At 46.6% G+C, this 17,537-nt stretch overlaps 1 protein-coding gene across 2 annotated transcripts in view; it reads left to right on the top strand.

The window, feature by feature from the left end:
• LMX1A (LIM homeobox transcription factor 1 alpha) overlaps positions 1-17,537 on the top strand; it is a 161,282-nt gene that overhangs the window by 112,724 nt on the left and 31,021 nt on the right. The window lies entirely within an intron of this gene.

The raw sequence follows: 17,537 nt of genomic DNA, 5'->3' as shown, positions 1-17,537 counted from the left end.
AGTCCAGGGGAGGAGAAGTACACTGCATGCACCTCAGATCCCTCCACAGGTATAGTTATGTGATACTGTTCCAGGGTGTGATGAGTTGGAAGCAGTAATTCAGTCTACCATAATCACTGAGCTGCTCTAAGCCTCTGTTTCCTCATCTGTCAAGTGGGAAAGCTGGAATCTGTCTGAGGCTCCGTGGGTCACACAGAGAAAGGAACTAGAAAATATCTGTACCACGACCCAACCCCCACCCTTCCTGCCTTGGAAGGGTGTGTGTGTGTGTGTGTGTGTGTGTGTGTGTGTTGCAGGGGTGGGGGGGGAAGGTTGGAGAGGTCCAGAGATTGTATACAGCAGGTTTCGGGAGGCCAGAGAGATTGAACTAAAAGTGTCGAGGCTGAGCACGTGTTCCCCCAGGGCGGCATTTGTCTCCCCCACCCCCACCCCACCGACCCCTCCAAATCTACGAGAGCCGCATGGCCTTGCTAAATTCTTGCCGTCTTGCTATCGCTGATCCCAGTGCAATTCCAGCCCCCTCAGCATGGCTGTGACCTCACATCATGCACCTCTTCAGGCTCTCAGGGGGCCTCTGAGACCTCCCACTCTTCATCTGGACTTTGCTGGATTCCAGCACTCACCCCCACACCTTGAATTTCATTCCCTCTCTGCCTCTCTCCCGCACTTTGGGGTCTTGCTGGCACATTCTTTCAGCTTCTGTCTCGGGGCTCTTTCACCAAGGAAGACTCTTAATCCCTCGTGCGGGTGAGTTTACCCTTAACTTCTCCTACGGGGCCACGGACCCACTTTATTGCAGTTGCCTGTCTGGCTGTTTGTTGTTCTTGCCAAGTGCTAAGCCCCAGGAGGGACAGCTTGTGTCTCTTTTTACCACCGTGTCCCCAGGGCTTAGCACAGGCCCGGAACACTGAGGGTGCTCGATCGAGATCTTTGTGAGGGAAGGAATAAACTCATGAAACAAAAGCACTGTGGCAAGACGCTTGAGTCCACGGGGTGTGGGGACGGCTGGGGGCCTCACCCTGGCTGCACCACGGATAGCGATGTGACTTGGGGCAACTTTCTGAACCTCTCTAAGCCTCAGTTTCCACAGCTGTAAAGTGATAATCATGGCTAACTGACAGTTCATGCACACTAAAAGCCTGCTGTGCGGTAAATGCTGGTCCTTAGCGAATGCCTGCCGGCCTGGGCTCTTCATAGCAGTGTGTTTGCTTCCTGCACCTTCCAGTTGGTTCTTCTCGCCTGGCTCTGCTTGCAGCCTTAAGTAAGCCAACACTAGGACATCCCCACTCCTACTGGGCTTGCCAGTCTTAAGTTTTCCTGGATTTGTTTTCATTTGAAAGCAATTCCTTCTCAGGAACACTGCCACTGACATAATGAGTATCTCCTCTGGGCTAATTGGGCCCATTCTAAACCAAGCTTCGTGGCCTCCACTCGGTATACAAAGGTCAGCTCACCCGGTATTACCCCTTAGGAGTCTTGCTGTGGCCCACCCACTTAGGCCTCCTTCCCGGAATATTGCAAAATCTTCAAATTCCCAAAGGGCTTAGGTGCCATGGTGATCAGAATGCCAGCATGACTTCATAAAGATAGGCACATCCAAAGGGACATATCATTCTTTCTCACATGGAAAGAAATGCTGTGGTCGAGCCTTTCTTGGTACGTGGGGCTTGACGATGAATTTATCCAGTTGGCCCCTGTGTTACAGACTCACAGATTTTAATTGGCTCCAGACTTAGTATGAGGCATTAAGGTATCGTGTCCCCACCCCACTCCCCACGCGAAGACAAAAAAAAAGCTGGGTCTGAGTAGCGTTAATAGAAGTATAACTTCCAGGGGTGCCTGGGTGGCTCAGTCGGTTGAGCGTCCGACTTCGGCTCAGGTCATGATCTCACGGTCTGTGAGCTCGAGCCCCGCGTCGGGCTCTGGTGCTGACAGCTCAGAGCCTGGAGCCTGTTTCAGATTCTGTGTCTCCCTCTCTCTCTGCCATTCTTCCGCTCACGCTCTGTCTCTCTCTCTCTGTCAAAAATAAATAAACATTAAAAAAAAAAAAAAAGAAGTATAACTTCCAGAGCATGGGAACTACAAGACACCCACTTTTCTGACCCCACTCTCAGCCATGCGTTCAGTTCTGAGCATTTTCTTTTGAGGCTGATAATGACAAAGTAGAGCTTTCTGGTTGATCTGTGTACAGATTCATTCAGTAGATGTAGGCTGAGTGTTTGCCTTATGCTGGGGAAGGAGTCCTAATGTGAATGGTAAGAATGATGTGGGGGTGGGGTGATCTCAAAACCACGGCAGGTGAAGAAATTAGAAAAGTAAAGACTACATAAAGGCATAGCTGCTGCCCTCAAATGGGTGGATCAGACCCATTTCTAACTTCAGAGAGCAGAGAATTCATATTGTTAATTATTTAACAAAAGCATTGAGCACTTACGTTATAGGTGCAAAGGTAAAGGCAAGGGATTTGGACTCCACGTTGGGACTGTTAGGGTGTCATTGCAATTATTAGAGCTGACAGAGCAGGGCTACTCAAGGACTCCCACTTGTTGAAAGGAGTATCGAGTATCGGTGTGGTGGGGGAGGAGAGTGGTTTTAGAGGACTTCCGTCCCTTTCAACTTGAAAAATCAATTGTTTTGCTGCTATAAGCAAAATGACAAAGTCGCAGTCGGAATCCAGTTTCTGTATTTTCTGTAGCATTCATCTTGTCAATTATATAAACATTACCTGTCTTACGTCACAAAGTGTTTTGTGTGCCAGAGTGCCTGGGTGGCTCAGTCGGTCGAGCGTCCGACTTCGGCTCAAGTCATGATCTCATGATCCGTCGGTTCGAGCCCCGCGTCGGGCTCTGTGCTGACAGCTCGGAGCCTGGAGCCCGCTTCGGATTCTGTGTCTCCCTCTCTCTCTGCTTCTCCCTTGCTTGTGCCCTATCTCTCTCTGCCTCTCAAAAATAAATAGACGTTAAAAAAAAAATTAAAAACAAAGTGTTTTGTGTGCCAAATCCTGCTTCGCTAACAGGACAAGCTTCTGAGCAACAGGATGGTAGGTAGAACTTCCTTTGTTCCCCAAACAGAGTGTAGGGTGGGGCCAACGGAAGAGTGAGTGATCAGTAAGTCCCTAAGGAGCTGAATTACATTTCAGGGAAAGAAGTCCTCCTCGCATTAGGGGTTTAGAGAGACCAAGCCATTTTTAGGAGGTGTCACGGTCCAAATACAATTCCTCCTCTCATTTCTGTCCCGAGCGCTCCACATACTGTAGGTGCCTGGTAAATATTTGTCGAGGGAATGATCAAATGGGCTGTCGTCTTTAACGTTTTTATCAATGACTTGGATGAAGACGCAGAGGGCAGGTTTATTCGATCTGCAGATGACACAAAGCTGGCCGGGAAGGCCGGTGTGGCAGCTGACACTCTCAACGGTCAAAAAGATTTTGACGAGCTCACAGAATAGCACAAAGTGGGCAAGCTGAAATTTAACTATTGGGTTCCACAATTCACTGGTAATTGTATGGCATGGCGCCTGTTTTGATGGAATCCCACATGGGGTTTACTTGGCCGTAAAGTGGACGGGAGCCCCCAGGGATGCTGTCTTAATGGACCTACCATGTCCCTAACGTAATAGTAGCTCCAGCTCTGCATTCCTTAGGGCACATTTAGTGTATTTGGTCTAATTTTAAGTGATGCATTTTAGGACGTCACTGACAACCCAGAGAGGGTCTGGAGGACAGCGATGGGCTTATTAAACAATAGATAGCTAAAGAAACGCAGTGCATTTCGTTTTGGGAAAGTAAGGCTAAGGGATAACAGGAGAGTTCTGCCCATTACGTGGGGGCGAAATGACAGATTCTGGTGTCCAGCAGGGGTACCGACCAGACCCTTTATGAGAAGTGAAAAAGACTTGTGTCTCAACATTTTAATTGCAGTGGGCAGAAGACGAGGCCGGTGACCTCTAGGGCTATTTAAATCTAGGGTTCTAGAATCTATGGTTTTAGGATGCTGACTGTTCTGACTTACACAAGAGCGTGTGACATATTTACAGCCAAAAGGAACACCAAATTTGGAGATGCTTAGCTGCTGGATCTCTTTTCTAGTGTGGCCAGAAAAGCTTCTTTTATCCTGGTCCAGCTTTGCCAGGGGCCTGGAAGCAAGCTCCCAAGAAGAAAAATGGAATTTGTAGGAACAAAATCAGCCAGTGTCCCTGACATAGGACAGTCCTTTGAGTTGCATATGGAGAGCCTCACACTCCCAGGGTCCAAGATCTCTTTTCTCTGTCTCGTTCTTTCCCATTCTTCCAACTCTCACTTAGAAGAGACTGTTCTCTCTAAAAATATGCAGTCTTTCTAGAATGTACCACCCAGAAGGGGATGAAATCTTCCACATGTGGTCTGAAGTAGCACAGTGTTGTTATTACTATTTGTCATGGGTGTCACATTCGTTCTATTGATGTGGCCCGTGGTTTCATTGGCTTTTTTTGACCATGGTGGGGGCTTGGGGGGATGCCTGGAGGCAACCATGGCTCCTGGCTGGTCCATGTTGCATTTCTTAGTTATCTACCCCCTCTTACCTTCAGGTTTCCGCATCAGAGGTCATCTGAGAGTGACTTGTGCAGCAGTTTTTAAAACCTTTTTATTTTGCTGGGGCTCCTGGGTGGCTCCGTTGGTTAAGCATCTGACTCTTGATTTCAGCTCAGGTCATGATCTCATGGTTCAGGAGTTCGAACCCTGCGTCCGGTTCTGAGCTGACACACTAAGCTCCATGCTGGAGCCTGCTTGGGATTCTCTCTCCTCTCCCTCTCTCTTTGCCCCTCCCCCCAACTTGATCTCTCTCTCTCTCAAAATAAATATTATTTTTTCTTAATTTTGCAATAAAATTTTAGATTTATAGAACAATTGCAAAATAAGGCAGAAGTTCCCATATAGCCTTCATATGGTTTCCCTGAATGTTAACATTTCACATTTATGTGTGCATTTTGATACATATATCATGTGAACTAAGAAATTAACCTAGGTATAGTACTATTAACTAAGCTATATAAACTAAAGCTATTATTTGATTTCACTAGATTTTCTACTAATGTCTTTATCCATTTCATTCCACATTCAATCCAGGTTACCAGGTTGTGTTTCGTTTTATGTCATTTTTACGTTATATTGCCTTTCTTTTTTTCCCCATTTTTGGGATCACTGATGTCTAGTCAGAATTTCATTTCTTGCCCCTCCCTCTGACAATATCTTTATGTTTCATTTTTTTTTTTTTATCGGCCCTCACCATCGACTCAAACTGTGTTTTTTGCTTGTCCGTTCTGTGACTTGTTTACCATTTTAAGGCTTTCTTTCCTGAAGAGCAGCGTGCATTAACATTTTTAAAATATTTACTTATTTTTGAGAGAGAGAGACCGGGTGTGAGCAGGGGAGGAGCAGAGAGGGAGGGAGATACAGAATCCGAAGCAGGCTCCAGGCTCTGAGCTGTCAGCACAGAGCCTGACGCAGGGCTCGAACTCAGGAACCGCGAGATCGTGACCTGAGCCAAAGTCACTTAACCGACGGAGCCACCCAGGCACCCCTAAGCATGCATCTTAGATTATGCCCAGAATTGATTCCTTGGCTGTTAGGTTCTTCCAGAGTTCAAACCATTATTAATTCCTCTTGGCTTACCAACACTTCCTCGATCAGAACTAAAGTCCAAGAGTAGCTGGCCCTGCATTCCTCCTCTTCTGAGAGTTGAAACCATCAGCAGGGTAAGGCAGGGCTCTCTTCCATGCTCTGCTTTTGTAGAGGGATTTTCCCAAAGGAAGTCTGGGCCAAGATCCCCGTCATGAGGATGCCTTTCTGCAAAGGAGGTTTTAGATTTCAAATAAATATAGCAATTCCATGGCCTCTGTTTACCCAGTAGTACGCACTGCTTGGGAAGACTTCTACCCCTTCTTACCTCATGGTCTACACTCCCCTGGCCCCAGCACAGTGCCCGGCATGCAACAGGTGCTCAGTAAATGTTTGCTTATTGTGTGAATAAATGAACTTTGTCCTGTTCTTACTAGCCTCTGAGGTCCTTAGCAGAGAAGCACCAGTATCCAATATGACTCTTACTAGGATCTGGAATGCAGATTCCTGACACATACTGAAGTTTGGGGGTCCTTCTCTCTCAATTTTCCTTAGGATGTGGGTTATTGCCACTTTAGGAAGTCTAGATGCTTCTCTTGTTACTCTAATTATGCAATACATCTCTTTTTCCTTCCTTTCTGAGTCAGGTTTAGCTATTTGTTTTAATTTCCTTCCACAACCTTGGAATTTTTTTTTTAATTCATTATAGGGGGGCCTGGGTGGTGCAGTCGGTTAAGCGTCTGACTCTTGGTTTCAGCTTAGGTCGTGATCTCAAGGTTTGTGAGTTTGAGCCCCGTATAGGTCTCTGTGCTGCCAGTGTGGAGCCTGCTTGGGATTCTCTTTCTCCCTTTCTCTTTGTCTCTCTCTCTCTCTCTCTCTCTCTCTCTCTCTCAAAATAAATAAATAAACTTAAAAAAAAATTCACTACAGAACTAATGAGCCTATCTTGGTTCCAATGTATCTTGGGACGTAGAGAGGCAGTGGTTACCTGACAAGTTTGGAAAAATGCCTGACTGTCCTATAGGATTATCCCTGTCAGTTCATAGTCATGAATTTCAGGATGCAAGATTGAAAGAAAAAGTGAGCAGGAGGTATGAGGGAGTGTCATTTTCCTTATAGTAGTGCACAGGGCTTGGGTCTAAAGTTAGGTCTGCATTTGAGTCTTGTCCCATACTCACAGCAGTGCGACCTTGGGAAAATTACTTCCCCTGTCCGGGATTCTCTTTCCGAATCAGTGAAAAGTGATCAAGGGCCTGAAACTTGGTCCATGTTTAGTAAATGGCAGGCATTGTTATTGTCTCCTGGCTCAAGGGTTTGGTAGCTCATGGCTCATATGCTTATTTTTCATCAAAGATCCATCATTTACAAAAGTCTCGTCTTCTGTCTTTGCTGTTCTGTTTTGGACGCTTCTGGAGAGCTGACCTGGGGCCATGTCAGGGCATACAGGGAGTCTGTCTGTCATTTTGCGTGGCTAGGATGTATGGGCTAGAGATGGACTGAGTTACCCCATTGGCCTGCAGGTCTCAGAGGTGCTCCCCAGTCTCTGAAAATTATAGGTAGTTCTGCATCTTGGAAAGTCAGTGCAGGCCAGGAGGAAACCATCTTGCAGTCACCTCTGGGATTTCATAGGGATTTCAAGCAAGAATAGGAAGCATGTGTTGAACTCAGCTACTGTTCTTTTATAGACTGGGGAACTGAGGTTTAGAGTGATTCTGCTCTGAGCTCTTTTGGGCGCCCAAGTATCTTCTTATTCCTGAACATGACGTATTCTGGAATGTGGCTATCCTGGGGGGTGGCTCTCTCCATGCCTCTTGGTCCGAGGGTGGTGGCATGTCTCCTGTCTTCAGATGAATTGCTTTGGGAATGGATTGTTCTTCGCATCTGCAGCGCTAGTCTTGGATTCCACGAAGGACCTTTGAACCTGACAGTTACCTGTTTGTGAATAGGCCTGCTGTGGTTGCTCTGTGACACACTGTCATCTGTTTATGTCCTTCCAGGCAGTCACCTTATCAACCTTTAATCCAACAGATATTTCTTATAGATGCCTACACTGTCTCAGGATCTCTGCTAAATGCTGTGTTTTAGTTGCAGGAAAAGAAGGGCAGAGGAGTTCGAGAACACGGAACAACGCAAGTCAGGGAAATGTCCCAAAGCCAACCTCCTAACGCCTGGGGAGCAGGGAGGCCCAGATATAAAGTGATATAAGGAGGCTGAGAGCTGGGAAAGGGACAGCCTGGAGATTGGTTTTGTTATTCTTTCCTTTAAGAAACAAAGGGGCGAGTCTTTAAAAAACAGCAAGAAAAACCTTACTCAGGTATTAAAATACTCTGATAAATAGTATAGTTGTTAAAAAAATATTTCAATCATATTTTATGTTTTCCTCTAAAGCAGTGTTTTCAGAAGACTCCTCTAAATAGCATTTTCCAGAAAATTCTAGCTACAGATTGGTAAAATATATACATATTTTTATCATGACCTGTTATACACATTTTGTGCGTGTGTGTATGAAATCACGTTTCAACACATTGGCGTGATGATATTTTCTATTCTCTTTATTTTTTAATTATAGTCTCATCTTTATTAATGTCATAACCCACCATTGGATCATGGCCCAAAGTTCAAAAAATACTGCTTCTAAGGGCAATTACTTAGAAACCTGTCCCCAGGTTTTAGAATTGGTATGAATTCTTCAAATTCCAAGCCAATAGCTCTGTTTTAATCTTGTTTTGTTTGTTTGTTTGTTTTTTTACACTTATTCATGTTTGAGAGACAGAGAGACAGAGCACCAGTGGGGGTGGGGCAGAGAGAGAGGGAGACACAGAATCCGAAGCAGGCTCCGGGCTCCGAGCGGTCAGCACAGAGCCCGACGCGGGGCTCAAACTCACAAACTGGGAGATCATGACCTGAGCCAAAGTTGGACTCTTCACTGACTGAGCCACCCAGGCGCCCTCTGTTTTAATCTTCTATATCTACTCATCTGTGTTAGGTGCTGAAAATAAGACTAGACACCGAGGAGATCATCTGGCCCCAAAGACTTGGCACAGTGCCCTGAACAGAGTGGACATGAAGTAACTATTACCTGCTTTCACTGTTGTTAGCATTATGAAGGGGACGTGAAAAACCTAGATCATGACTAGCACAAAAGTCTTCGTGGGCATTTTCTGATTTCTTAATCTGGCATCTCTGGATAGCAGACAAGAGAAAGTTGTAATTGCCTGAGTCCTTTAAGTTGTTTTTAGAATCAAATTTTGTCTCTTGTTAGTATCACAGCCGTGAAATTGACTATCAGAATTATTTGTTGCCTTCAGTCTGGGGCTCAGTGCTTCTTTTCTTTTCTGAACCTTTGTCTTCCAGTGTATTTGTTTTGTCTTCATATTATAGATGGAGAAGTAAGGACACAGGATACTTGAGTCAGGGATAAGCCAGAATAAGAACTTAATTCTACCAATTACCAAGTCAGGACACTTGATACTCAGCCTCTGCTATAATTGTGAGTTGAGTAGAGTTTATCTTTCATGCTTGAAAAGTTACAGGCAATGTACAAACTCAGACAATGCATTATCTCTTTTCCATCAACTGTAATTTAATTTGGGGTCCTTATTTTGGTAGAAATCATAATTTAAAATGAGTGCAATTGCTTCAGAGTATATTTCAGCTCCCATAGTGTGCTGTGTGCATTTATTTCTCTTATACAACCCCTGTAAGAAAAAAATATGAAATGGGCAATCGATCGTTGTGAGTTTTGCATGATGATGATGTTAATAATTATTGAGCCCTTGCTCTGCACAAAGCATTGCTTTAGGCACTTTACATAAATGAACTAACTTAACCTCAAATCAAGCTGATGTGGGAGGCCATGTTATGATTATTCCCACGGTACAGCTGAGGAAGGTGACCATGGAAAAATTAGTAATTTGCTTAAGGTCCTATAGCTAGTAACAGAACGAGACAGAATTCACGGTAGGGCAGTCCAGCTCCAGAACCTGCATCATTAAGCACTATGCTGTGCTGTCCACTTGATAAAAATCTGAGGTCTGTTTTAAGAGACCTCACGTTTTGTTCTCATGTGTCACTGACAGCTCTCCCTGGCTGCCTATGGCAATGCTCCAGGTACTTGGTGGGACTTACTACCTGACAGACCCCAACTGAAGAACCTTTTCACGTATAATTAAAGCAATGAAAACAAGGTGATTCGAACTAAGTTTACACTCCCTTTCAAATCAGTCAACAGTTCACCTTCTGTTCTAACTCTGGACCCTCCTTAATAGTTAATCACGATCACTATACTTCTCATGGGCATCTCCTATAAGGACGTAGGCTTTGAAGGATCCAAAGACAGCATGGCATGTAAATACGGAAATACCATAAAAATGCACACACGCACACACACACACACACACACACACACACACACACACACACGATTGGTTTTGTTTTGGTTTTTACAATTACTCATCAAACTTCTCTTCTGCTCTGCAGCTATCTGATGGTTCTAGGAAAACAAATTGACCTTTTGGTCCAGATGAGAGGTATCAGCTGTGCCACCCACAGTCCTCATTAATTCAATGAATAAAAGTACAACAGGGGAGTAAATCAGTAAATATCAAAACTTCTAATCGGCTTCGCTGATCTGCCATGTCCTGCCATCTGTTATGACCCCGCTCTCAGGAGAAATGCACTCAGATTTGTTTTTCCAGTGATAGTGTTGACATTGTGCCTCTATCTATCCATCCTTCTATTGGATCCTTTTGGAGTACAATGGCAAGACTTTGCAGTGTGCCTGGTGAACGTTACGAGTGAAGTCTCTGGCCCTGGAGACTTCAGCCTAAGACTTTGACCTTCTCCTACCTGAGCTAAATGACCAGAAACTCCATGTCCTTTACTATTGTGTAGTAAAAATGGGGGTGGGGGAGGAGGCAAATGCAGGGAAGAGACTGGTTTTCTTGCACTGACATTCCAGCCAAGCCCGTCAACTTTTAGATTTCCAACCCAGAGATTTCACGATGGATCTGAAGATGTTTTAGACCATGTAACAAGCAGAAGAAGGAACCACGTGTGCCATGGCATCCGCCCTAAGAGAAACCCTAGTTGACTAAGGTTTGGTGGCAAACCAGGCTACAGCTTCTTCTGAGCACTTTGGTATTCGGTGTTGTAAAAGTGTATGGAAAACCATGTGATTTGAGAACCATTTGGATTCCTAGTGGTCCACGCCCAGGTTTGCGTGCCGGGACCCAGGGGCATGCTGGCTTTTTCTTGGTGATTCCGAGCAGGAATTCGAGTTCATGTGCATGTGTTACGAGATGGGGTCAGTGGACCCTGCTGGTATTCAAGGTAAGTGTCCAGGAATTTCTTAGGGATCTGTAAGGGTGGTAAATAGTGGCTTGAACCAACTCACCATCTGTTCCATGCATAGGCATTTGGTCAGCATCTGCATTGGGTAAGGATTGGGTTTGGGGCACAGGGGGTCATATAGAAGTGCATGAGATCTGGCTAATGGGTGAATCTTTGGAGCGCGGACTATCTTTGGAGCCAGGCCTGCTCTAGGTGCAGGGATGAGCTCTGCTCTCATGAATCTTCTATCCTGGGGGAGGGAGACGGTCAATAGCCAAATAGATCGATCACATTCTATACTCAGTTGAGAGTTACTCTTCAAAGTAGTCACCCCGCGAGACTTAATTCTACTTTCGCCTTTGCAGAAGGTGAAGCTCAGGGGGACAGAGTTGGTTGGGGCAACTCAATCAGGGTTTTTTCCCCCCATGGCGGAAGCAGAGAGGCTCTGGAATTAAAACGAAAGGCAGCTGTTCCCTTAGAGTGAGCAGGGCTGTGAGATTTAGCAAGCCAAAAGCCAGCTGAATTTGAATTTTAGATAAACCATGCAACATGAAATTATTGCTTAACGGAAATCCCAACTTAACTATGCGTATTGTATTCAGTTAAATGGCAGCTCTAGATACGGAGAGAATCTGGTGGGGGGTGGGGGTGGGATCACCTGATGGTGGTCTGTGCTGGATGGAGCCTGCCGAGGTGCATGGAAAGATGGTGGCTGGCTGGGTGGGTGGGTTGATGATTGGTAGATGGGGAGAAATGTAATTCTGCCCCACGACCCCCGAGTTTCCTCCCGTTTCCCTTCGGTGCATGGGTTCGGCTGGGCCAAGGGAGCAGGAGTCGAATCCGCCCTGTTACCCTGGTGACTCCCTCCCGCCCTTAGCTCCCAACAGCCTGAATTACAGCCCAGCGAGGTGCCCAGCAGTCCGACTGCTTTTGTTCCGGGGGCGCGCGGGAGCCCGCGTTGGGCACTCGGTGCCAGGAGCCCTGGGCGCAGCCTGGGCCGCAGTCACCGCGCAGCCCGCCCGCTCATCAAAGGCCCTTTGGAGATGGACGAGGGCGGGCGCCGCCGCATACCCGGCCGGGCAGTTTGATGAGAAAATGCAGCTAAAGAGCCCGGCGGTGGGGCCATATGTTCCCCATAATCTCCAAAGCCGTCACTTCAATTAGAGCCTCCCCTGAGTTCTAATGCCCGATCCTGAGTAAACAAGCCGCCCTGAAAGAAGAACTCGGTTTCCAATTAAAAGTGTACTAACATTTCTCCTTCCCTTAATTCCCGCGGAGCAAAGCCCCGCGCGGGCGGAGGCGCGGCCCGGGTCGCGGCGAGGTCGCCGCGGTCCCCGCCGCCCGCGCCGCCCGTTCCCAGGTGACGTCAGGCGGGGCCCCGGGATTAGGGCCCACCCCGAGCCCCCCCCCCACCCCCCCTGCCCGCGCCGCGGACTTAATTAAAAGTAATGCCACGGTAAATCCGCCCGTCGTTTCTGGTGGAGCCGCGCCTCCGGGCCAGCCGCGGAGACAGGGCTTCCGAAGCAGGTGCTGGGGATTTGTGTGCTTGTGCATGTGTGTGGGTGTGTGTGTGTGTGTGTGCGCGTGTGCCTGCGCGCTCCCTCGTGTGTGTTTTAAGAGGGAGGGCCATGTTGTTGATTGGGGGAGGGCTGAGATTACCGTCTCCTCGCTCCCGTTCCTGCAGCTCTGCACCTGCGCTCACAGACAGACACACAGACGTGCGTGCCACCTGCACTGTGCTTTCCTTCTGGCTCTTGGTGCCCCTGAGTCCCGTTAGGGTTTTGCTTGAGAGACTCTGGGCACGCTGTGCGCCGCGATCGCTGCATTCTCCCGCCTGCCTGCCTGCCTGCCTGCCTGTCTGTCTGTCTTGCCCCACCGGTGAGGATTCTAAGGGCACGAATACATGGTAGCCAGATGTGAGGCTATTTAAACGGCGGGAAGAGACCTCCATGAGCTCCTAGCCCAGTGTTCAGGAGTTCTCCAGGGTGCGGAGTCTGAACCTTGCAAACCCTGCAAACTCTGCATGAGGCGTTCTAAAACTTGGTTCCTATTGAATTTTTTTTTTTTTTTCTTTTTCGGCAAAACTGGTTGAAGGTTGCCGGGTTTCAGATGGGAGAGTGATTGACAGATTAACTTTCTGGCCTATTCTCCACACCATGAAAGAATCAAAGAATTGAAGGCATTATGTGAAAAATTCCAGAAACATCAACAAGCAGAAAATCCTGGCCAGATCATTCAAATGCAAATGTTCTTCCTTCTTTCATGAATTATCTGCCCAAGTAATTACTTTAGTTTTTAGTTTGGCCTGGCTGGCGAAGACCTCAGAGAATTAGTCCCGCTAAGGCCGCGGCTGTTGGTTTATTCCTTACTGTCTGATTGATGCTAACTGAATTAAACCGAGGCGAGCTCAGACGTTTGAGGGCCTGTCACACTGGGTTAGATACTAGTGAGTACGGCAGGAAGGGAAACAGACCTCTGGGTTACAAACACTCGGGTCCCTCGGTGGAGAAGAATTTCCTGTAACAAAATAATTACAGCAAAATATAATCTGCACGTATGTTTCAGGGACAACAAGGTGCTAGGATCCCAGCTATGGGATCAGTAATTCCCTTTGGGGTGTGTGTCTGTATATGGGGGCAGAGGAATCAGGGGACTAGATGGGAAAGTACTTCACAATGAACGTGACACTACTGCTGGGTCTTGGCCGAAGAGGTCATTTTCAGACGATGAAAGGCAGATGAGTAGGTTGTTAGAAAGAATGGCACAGCTTTGTGGGTGCAGGGATACAGGTGTAGGATGTATCTCTGCGTGGGACGAGGGGCTGGGATGTATGGTTCCTCTGGGGGCCTGAGATCCCGGTGCTGGTGCAAATGGCAAGATTGATGCCAGTGTGTAAAGGGTTTGGCGTGTCTTACTTGGATGTATTCTGATGGTTAAAGGGAGTCTGATCAGACGTTTGTAAACACAGTCGTGAAGCTTCTCAATTTGTGCTTCTGACAGAGAAGGAATGCGGGTAGAGCAGAGTCGGGGTGACCTTGCAGATGGGGGCGGCTGGGCAGGGGGCTGCTGCGGTGTTCCATGGAGACATGAAGGTTGAACTCAGGCACAGATTAAGGAGGGACTTCGGAGAATTCGTTCCTTCACTTACTGACTCCATTCCTACATCATTCCCAGCATCGTTCTAAGTGCTGGGGTTACAGTGGTGAACAAAATATGCCAGGCATCTGCCGCTGGGAGGCTTAAGTTCTAGAATTAAATGATGTTGCATACAGGAAGAAAAGTAGAAGTCAAGGTGACTTGGGGCTTTCTAACCTGTATGAATGGTGATATAGCACAAGCAGAGATAGAGGCTCAGAAAAGAGAGATCTAGATAATGGATGCGGTGGGGGGCGGGGGCGGGCATGTTGAGTTTGGAGTTTTTGGCGGACAATGTGGATGTCTGGTGGGAAGTTGAACCCATCGGTCTTGGGTTCGACAGGGAGGTCAGACAGGGACTTGAGAATCACAGAAAAACAGAGGGTTTAATACTAGGTGGTTTCTCCCCAACGTCTTCACTGATGTAGTCATCAGAGTTCACGTGGTTATGGGAAAGCAAATAAACGAAACAAGAATAACAAACATCAAGTAGGGCAGTGACTCTCTAAGAGTATCCCAGGATCAGCAGCATCAGTGTCTCCTGGAAATGTGTTAGAAGTGTGAATTCCTAGGTCCTACTCAGACCTATTCGATCAGACCCTCTGAGGATAGGAGGCAGAAATCTGTAAAGTTTGAGGGGCGCCTGTGTGGCTCAGGTCATGATCTCACAGTTCGTGGGTTCGAGCCCCATGTTGGGCTCTGTGCTGACAAGCTCAGAGCCTGGAGTCTGCTTTGGATTCTGTCTTCCTCTCTCTCTCTCTCTCTACCCCTCTCCCGTTCATGCTCTGTCTCTTTCTCTCAAAAATGAATAAACATTAAAAAAAAAAGAAATATGTAAAGTTTGAGAAGTATGAACAGCCCATAGAGCTCATCAGATACAAGTCATAATGACTATAGCCCACGCATGGGCAGTGGGCATCTGCCTTTGTTAATGACCATGGTCTGCAGAAATGGATCTAAATCCCATACTGGGACAGCTGTCGAGTGTTCTGATTCCACCAGGGAATGTGTGGACCCAGGCCCTAATTAAGCCCTGAAGTGTTTATGTAGTGATTCCCAACTTTTTTTTTTTTTCATTCTAGAATAATCCTATGACATTGTGTGGCTTTTACCCCATTCCATTGCCTTAGATTAGACTTTCGCCTGTCCATACTTTTGCTGTATCTCTAACTTTTTTTTGCTGTATCTCTAACTTTTGCTGTATCTCTACGAGTGGATCGATATAAAAGGACATCGGCATCAGATACGTCTTGGACAAAACTGTTTCTGAAATAATTCCTTTCAACTCAGATTCTGTGGAATAACCGATGGACACACATACAGACATCCCTATTCTACAAGTTCCCCTTTATTTAAAACCATCACCTCCAAAGTCATTCATTCAGCCAACACTTGAGCCCGTCCTCTGTGCCCAGCCTCAGACCGCTCACCCAGAGAGCACAATGATACAAAAGACACTGTCTCTGGAGTCAGATGGACTTTGACACAATTTTGAACCTATCAGTGGGCAATACGTTATTCGGATAAATCGACAGTGAATGGGTGTACATGTTAAGTGGTGAAATGATTTTAGGGAAGAGAGAAATTGATGAGGACAGGAGCAGTCAGTGATTCGGTTAATACATTGTTTTAAAACACAGGCTTTGGGGGTTATGGGCAGTGGGTTTAATTTCTTGTTCTTCCACCTGATGGCTGGTGACCTCGGGCACGCATTTTGACCTTCCTTCCCTCACTTGCAAAATGGCCTGTTGCGATGCTTGTAATGGGCTAATACACGTAAAGTCTTTATCGTGGTTCATGGCGCAAAGTAAGTGCTCAATAAAGAGGGTTTTTCATTGTACATAAGCCCCAGGGGCTTCTGCTGGTCCTTTCTGACATCTGATTCGTATACCGGCAAAGGAGAGTGAGGAAGCCCAAGACATCGTGACACTCGAAGGACACCTTCCTGACTCGCTACAGTGCCCTTTTCGTATGGATGCGAAGCTGTGTGTTGGGCCACTTGACAGTGGTGTAGGGAACCACAGCTGGTGTTACCTAACCTGACAGCTGGGGTGTGACGAGAGGGAATTCAGGTTCTTGAAGGAGGGACAAAGGACGCCAGACACAATCGCTGCACGGTGGAACGTGCCAAAGGGAAGGTGACATTGGTTCTAGCACTTTCCTGGAGAATTTGTCTAGAATTATGTGCGGGGGGCAGTCCGTTTATTTGAGTTGTGCTTATTGTCTTTGTAAACAATGAACTGCAACTTAGGAAGCTCCTCACCTTGGCAGAAGGAAGGGCTTCCTCAAAAGGAGATGAGGTAATGACACCAGCCACCTCCTCCCCTGAAAAAAAAGCACAGAGAAGTGTTCACCCTCCACCCCTCCTTCCTTTGCTAACGTCTCCTTGTTCTGTGGGCTGCCATAAGCCTAGTCTGTGTTCTACGTAAGAGAGACCCATGGAGACCTGGTTTTCCCTTCACGAGGCTGAAGAACCATGCGCTGGCCTTTTCTGGTGCTCTTCCTAGGTTCACAAAACACATGGAAATGCCTCCTTCTGTCTGATGAACTCTGAGTCGTTGAGCTCGGACACAGTCACTCCCAATGGGGAGGTCTCAGGGCGGGGCAGCACATTTTGTCAGAATGTCAAGGCTCCCGTGGGCCTCTCTACGCCCTCATCTGAGACCCTTCGCTGCTGTGGCACAGGAGTCTATCCCCACCCTTCCCTCCAACGTGGTCCAGGGAGGCAGGCTTTACAGAGCCTTCCACTACCCTGTTCATTTTCTTTGACCTTGGATGTGCCCAAGGATCAGCAGGACAGAAGAAGGAGGTTTTTCTTTCTCCTTGTCTGTGAGATTCCTCTTGAGAGTGTTTGTCCTATGCATATGACATATTGGCCTCGGTCAGCGTGATGCCCTCGATGCATCTGGATGGACTGTGTCGGCAAATTTCCAGTAGTGGGAGAAGCTTGTATTAGAGTATCTTGACGGCTAGAATTCTCAAGTTATAAGCTTTAGGATCTATGATTTTCAAAACAGGTAAAAAGGGCTATTAGATTAGTTTCAGTAGGAGAACAGGGATTATTCAGATAGAGTATCTCTAATTTTGCATCAAATGTAGGCTCATGGAACCCAACTAACCGGAACTCTCAATGAAGCAGAGTATGTCATTTGAAGTCCTCCTTTAGTATAAAGAAGGAATTAATCAGAAAATAAGCTGATGTTAAAGATTTATTTTCTGCAGGATCCTTAAAATGTTTTGCAGAGTGGCTGTATAAAGCAATTGCTTATGTTTAAAACAGTACCTTCAGAATTTACTAGAAGATGAAGAAACATACCAAAAAAACCCCCAACCAAACAAATAAAAAAAAAACTGTGTCTACAAACTCTACTTAGCGACCCAGAAAGATGAAACAATTTGCTTTAGAAAAAAATGTTGTATCAACAAATATTGAAGTTTGGTATTTAACCCCATAGATGGAATGTATAGAGTTAGC

Source organism: Leopardus geoffroyi, chromosome C3 (assembly GCF_018350155.1).
Source record: "Leopardus geoffroyi isolate Oge1 chromosome C3, O.geoffroyi_Oge1_pat1.0, whole genome shotgun sequence".
In the NCBI taxonomy this organism is placed as follows: Eukaryota; Metazoa; Chordata; class Mammalia; order Carnivora; family Felidae; genus Leopardus; species Leopardus geoffroyi.
Note: the sequence above shows the minus strand (reverse complement) of the source record. Positions and strands in the feature narration are given on the sequence as shown.